Raw genomic sequence first — 6,493 nt, 5'->3', positions numbered from 1 at the left:
AATATTTAGCCCTTTGCCACCTGGACTATGTCTATTTTACAAAGCTAAAAGAGATATTTTTCACTTTAGTAAAAAGAATGGTTTTAATTATTCAAACTGTGGGTGTCAGCTCTATTTTTCTGGTTGCATGGGAAAAAAATGTTATTTTGGCAAAGGCTCCAAACTTTTTTCATCAAACTAAATATTCCTAAAAATTCAACAGTGTGAATTATTTCTTCCTTGAAAAATGGGAAAAAAGGCAATCACCACCACAGATCAGGTGCTATAACGCAAATACATGAAGATACCACACCGCTCAGGTTTGGAAAGAACCCAACACCAGAGGGTTTTTTTAAAAATATTTTATTTATTTATTCATAGACACAGAGAGAGAGGCAGAGACACAGGCAGAGGGAGAAGCAGGCTCCATGCAGGGAGCCCGACGTGGGACTCGATCCGGGGTCTCCAGGATCACACCCCAGGCTGCAAGCTGCGCCAAACCACTGTGCCACCAGGGCTGCCCAACACCAGAGGTTTTAAGACTCCAGCCCGGCTTATGTTTCGGAGTGGTGGTGCTTTGTCCCTTTTTCTTGCCGTGCAGTCGTCAACACGCACATTTGTGACCGACACATAACAAACAACTCGGTGCATGTGAAAGGGCAATGCCAGTCCAGGATGATTCAGGGACAAGATGCAGGAGGCACAGTCCTGTTGAGCTAAGTCAGCTCAGTAAGAGATGGGAGGCTCTCAAAGAAATGCAACAACGTCCAATTAAGGTGTTTTCTGTCTGTCCTAAGCACTACGATAAGTCAGTGTGGCTTTGGTAGTAACATAAATACATAAATCATTAGTGCGCTTCCCAGGGCTGGAGAAACAGGAAAGGGACCCTAGGCCTCAGACCCTCTGGCCACACGTAGAGCAAGGCATGTTCAGTCACACGCAGACACAGGTCAATAGTAAGGGGAGAGCGATCCAGAGGGAAAGATTCTGGGCCCTAGAACCTTCTAAAGTATTTGACTCGGGGGGCACCTGGGTGGCTCAGCGGTTGAGCGCCTGCCTTCAGCTCAGGGGGTGACCCCGGGGTCCCGGGATTGAGTCCCGCATTGGGCTCCCCGCAGGGAGCCTGGTTCTCCCTCTGCCTGTGTCTCTGCCTCTCTCTGTCTCATGAATAAATAAAAATAAATAAATAATTAATAAAAAAATAAATAATTTGATTCGGACAGAACCACGCTGACGAGACAGACTGAGGGAGAGTCCTGCCCCTTGCCACCAGGCAGGGCCGGAGACACCAGCGCGTGGGAACAAGAGGACAAACCCAGGCTGGCTTGGGGTGAAGGCACGGCTGCCCCTGACAGCCTCAGGTTTGCGAGCCAGTGAGCATCCCTTCTTGCTAAGCCAATGTGAGCTGGCTTTCTGCCATTTACAACCTAAATAAATAAATAAATAAATAAATAAATAAATAAATAATGAACAACAGCCCTGCAGGAGTTCCAGTGAGGGGGCGATTGTGTGAGGGAGCCGGTCGGAGGGGCTTGTGGCGACCGTGGGGTTCACCAGGTCCCTTAGGAATGGGGTGAGGATGGGGGAGGCGGAGAGGGGCAGCGGGGTTCAGCTGCGAAGCCACGAGAGAGCCAGACATGTGGTTATAAAACAAGTCACGAGGATGAAAAGTAGGGCAGAGGGAAGATAGTCAAGAACGTTGTCATAAGGACATCTGGGGACAGATGGGAGGACGCTCACGGTGGCGGGTGCATAGAACTGTTAGATCACACCCTGTCCTGCACCCGAAACTAATACAATATTATATGTCTATGATGCTTCTAGTACAAGATTTTAAAAACAAACAAACAAACAAAACCCACAAGGAGTCATTTATGACCTTAGTCGGGCACGTATCACTCAGGAGAAGGTACTTTGGTGGAGCAGAAATAGAATTAAAATTTCGTTTTCTAGGGGGGTCTGGGTGGCTCCATTGGTTAAGCCTCCGACTATTTTTTTTGTATATCTTTTATTGGAGTTCGATTTGCCAACATATAGTATAACACCCAGTGCTCATCCCATCAACTGCCCCCCTCAGTGCCCGTCACCGACTCTTGGTCTCAGCTCAGGTCTTCCTTTTTTTTTTTTTTAAGATTTTTTATTTATTTATTCATTAGAATACACAGAGAGGAGAGAGAGAGAGGCAGGGACACAAGCAGAGGGAGAAGCAGAGGGAGAAGCAGGCTCCATGCAGGGAGCCCGACGTGGGACTCGATCCCGGGTCTCCAGGATCAGGCCCTGGGCTGAACGCGGCGCTCAACCGCTGAGCCACCCGGGCTGCCCAGCTCAGGTCTTTCTTGATCTCAGGATCGTGGGCTTGAAACCCCGCCCTGGGCTCCATGCTGGGCGTGAAGGTTCCTTAAAACGAATTGTTTTTCTTTTGTTTTCTAAGAAGAAGGCTTCAGCATTGAGAAAGAAAACGTGGTAGTTCCGTGCATGTTTTGGTTAATCTTTCATTGAGGAGATTAGAAAAATCCCTCGTCTGATAAACAGCCTGAAATTCCAAGTACTCAATCCTATAGGAATTCATGGTACAAATTTAGTCTTAATTATAGCATCAAAAAAGAAAAACCTAACCAAGCGGGAATTTTTAGCCTAAGCTGAGACAGGGCTGAGGTTGTTATTAAAAGCGTTCCTAGTGTGTTTACATTTAAGTAAAAGGTACCCCTCTCTGAACCCGGAGAATGAGAAAAGCTATCAATAAGGCCTCTTAACTTGTTACAAGTTCAAAGCAGGTCAATGTGCAACTAATAATTCCATCATCCCTTGATTTATGCTGCTCCATCACCAGTGTTTATTGGAGGCCGGGAGCAAGAGCCTTCCTGCCATCTCCCCGAGCCCGGGAAGCAGCCTTTGCTCTGCTGATGGTACCTGAACCCCACTCCACTTGCTTTGGTCAAAAGACCATTGCACCCCTAGATCTATCTGCACCCCAAAGGTTACCTCCAGCAGTGAGGTCAGCAGCTAAGGATTCCCACAGGTCACCCTAAAGGCCACTGGTCACTACTGTGGACTTCTAGATTATGTCTGATGTCTGTGTCTTTTTTTCCTTTCTTACTGCAAAGCAAACACAGTCTACAGAAGTGTCTCTGAGAAGGCAGAAAGCCTGGAGAGCCCCCCACTCTGCTGACACCATTTCTGGTTGATCTCAGGCGCTCAATAAATGTTTCATAAAGGAATTTGGCCCAACCTGCTTAGGAGGGCCTCCCGGGCACCAGCAGCCCGCGCTGCTGCATGAGGATGGCACTCAGCCTTGTAATAGGTGGCACTTATGGTGGATCATCTTCACTTTATTTTTTGGTGAAAAAAAAGTGAATTTGCAAAAAAGGCAAACTCTAGTTAGAAAGTTTCTAAATTGGTGGGCCAGCGAAGTAAAGCCCAAAAGATTATAAGATAAGCTGGAACCGGTTAACTTCCTACAAGAAGCAAAGGTGCAGTGTGGGCTGGGCAGGTGATGGGCTCACTTCTGAATGAGGAAGAGGGAGATATCTGATGTGGGACGTTTTCCTGCACACACGCATGTGTATCTGCACACATGCACACATTCACATACTAAGCCTCTTACACCCCCAGAGCAGTGTCCGTTCTGCAGAAGCTTTCCATATGCATGACTCACATAAGCAGTGTTGCAACAACCCCAAGGAGGACCCAGATTTTGTATAGTATCTGCATGTTTTCAAGCTGGACATGAAGAGGTCTATCTCTCAAGTAATGACTACAAATTATTTTTTCTATTAGCCAAAGTGGTTTTTTCCTAACTACCCAATTTAATAACCTGGGGCAGGTTGAGTTCTATAATAAGGACCCAGAGATGCCCACAACCTTGGTGGAAATGGCTGCATCATCCCCTCCCCTTGGTGGATGGATGCACACCTGCGATGGCTTAATGGCTCCCTGGATCAGGGTACAACCTAGAAGCTCATCCATTATCGTCCACTGTGGTTCCCTGGTGGCTGTGCAGAGGGGAGCTGCGATGTGCAGCGACAGAATGAGCTTGCAAGAGGAGGCTGACTTCCAGAAGGGAATGCAGCCTAGCCGGCACTCAATTTCAGCTTTGCGGGACCCTGACCAAAGAGCCCAGTTGCCTGTGCTGGGATTTCTGATCAACAGAAACTGGGAGACACTGAAGGGGTCCTGTTCTAGGCCCAGGTTTATGACAATGAGTTATACAACAATAGGAAATTAATACAGATTCATTTCCTATGATTTTTATCTAGTTCTCCTTTTTTTTGTCGTCTTCACCTCTGACCTCTTATTTTCTCCACTTACCTCTGCCTGAATCCTGCACCCATTACATTATTTAATGGTAATACAGTCCCCAAGTTACAAGAAAAGGGAAAGAGGACCTTAGTTCTGCTTCTTGCTAATTCATCCAGGCCTTGAAACAAGCAGAAATAAAGGCAATCCCACTCATTTCTCAACAGGTGAACATATAGGATTTGATCTGGCAAGTGATTGTCCCAAACTCACACACTGGCCAGTCTGAAAGAGCAGAGGGGCAAGGCCTTTGTGCTACACTCTGGCCCGGAGCAAGCCAGGGCTTCTTTCAGAGTCTGAGGACATCTGGCATCCAACCTCCAGCCAGGGAAAGCAGGTGTCTCAATTCATATCAGCAGCATGGAGAAAAGAGCAGTAGAGCAAGGCCTCTCCTGGCTCATCTCCTGTCCTCTGTGCTGTGTCTTCAGGCTTCTGGGACATTCCTTCTCATCTGTCCCAAGGTCTCAGGCATAGAGGAATATGGATAATGACTCTACACTCAAGCCATAGGTGAAAGGTTTGGACATTTGATGCTCAACCTTTCTGCACAAGAGAATTAGAGATGGACACATGTTTCCAATGATTTTTTGATGGGAAGTGGAGAATTGCAAGGAGTACTTGTGAACAATAACACCAGTAAATGGAGAAAACGTGAAAAAAAGAGTTTAATGAAATAACTGAAAATGAATTTGAGCATACATCATTCATTTAAGTCCTAGATTAGAATGATTTCATAGCACGGTATCTCATGCATGACCCACCACTTTTCAGAAATGATTTTCTAATCCAATCTGTTACAGTCACAGAAAGGTTATCAGTACTTCAAATGTGGATGCTGCTGTTTCTTATTAATTTTATGTTACTATTATTGCCTGTGTCATTAAATCTAGATGTAGGTAAGGCAAGAAAAGAACAGATGTTAAGAAAATGGTCCTGAAGCAAACAATATAAAGGAAGAGTATCTGTCAAAGAAGTGATCTATCGGTGCTATGGAAGAGGGAGCCTGAAAGTTAAAGGCAATTATTTATTAAAAAAAAATAATCATAGTTCTGTCCAGCCCTGATGAATTAACTAGTACTGTGCCAGCCCTCCTGCTGTACACAACAAATTGGAAACAAGTTGTGTTCTAACCGTTTTTCAGGTGTTTCCAAACAATAGGTGGTACAGAACCCAAGAGAAGACAAAGGCAGAAGTGATGCAATCATCTGCAGGAGGAGGTTGAGGAAAGACTCGGGCTGCTGTCCTGCCCATACTCTCTCGCTTGCTCACTCTGGCAGAGTCCAGCTTCAGTTCTGTGAGCTGCCCAGTGGAGAGGGCCATATGGGAAAGTACTGAGGAAAGCCTCCAGACAACAGCAACCCAGGGCAGATTCCCCAGTCCAACAGCTCACGATGAACTTAGTCCTGCCAACAGCCTCCCAAGTAAGGGAGGGACGTCAAGCCCACCCCCAACCCCACAACTAAGCCATCGGATGAGGCCACGGCACAGCTGACCCCATGAGTGCAGCCTGTGAGGAGCCTATGGGCAGAGATACCACTGTGCTGTGTGCAGATTTCAGACCCACAGAGATGCTGAGACAATAAATGTGTATTGTTGTAAGCCACCGAGTTCTGGGATGATTTGTTGCATAGCAATAGATAGCTAATATAGAAGACAGAAAATAAAGATAATTAATAAAACCCAAGGTTGCCTCTTTGACTATATTAATAAAAACGATAACCCCTAGCAAGACTAATCAAGGGGAAAAAAGGGGAGAAAACACGAATCACAAACATTAGGAATGACAAAAGGAATATCATCAGTGATCACACAGATATTAAAAGGACGGAATGGGAATATTACAACCAATTTAACATCATAAATTCCACAAGTTGTATGACATGATCAAGGGTCCTGAAACATACAGCTTGCCAAAATTGACTAAGAAGAAATGGAAAATCCAAATAGCCCTCTATGTATTAGAGACATCGAATTCTTTAAAACAAACAAACTTCCCACAAGGAAAATTAGGTCCAGAAAAATTCTAGTAAATATTTCAGAAAGAAATAATAACCGTCTTACACAAACTCTTTTTAAAAATACGGAAAAAAGAAATATTCTCTAACTTATTTTATGAGGCTAATATAACCATGATAGTAAAAACCTCACACGGAAATCAAGAGAAAATTAGGGATGCCTGGGTGGCTCAGCAGTGGAGCGTCTGCCTTCGGCTCAGGGC

Source organism: Canis lupus, chromosome 24 (assembly GCF_048164855.1).
Source record: "Canis lupus baileyi chromosome 24, mCanLup2.hap1, whole genome shotgun sequence".
Taxonomy (NCBI): Eukaryota; Metazoa; Chordata; class Mammalia; order Carnivora; family Canidae; genus Canis; species Canis lupus.
Note: the sequence above shows the minus strand (reverse complement) of the source record.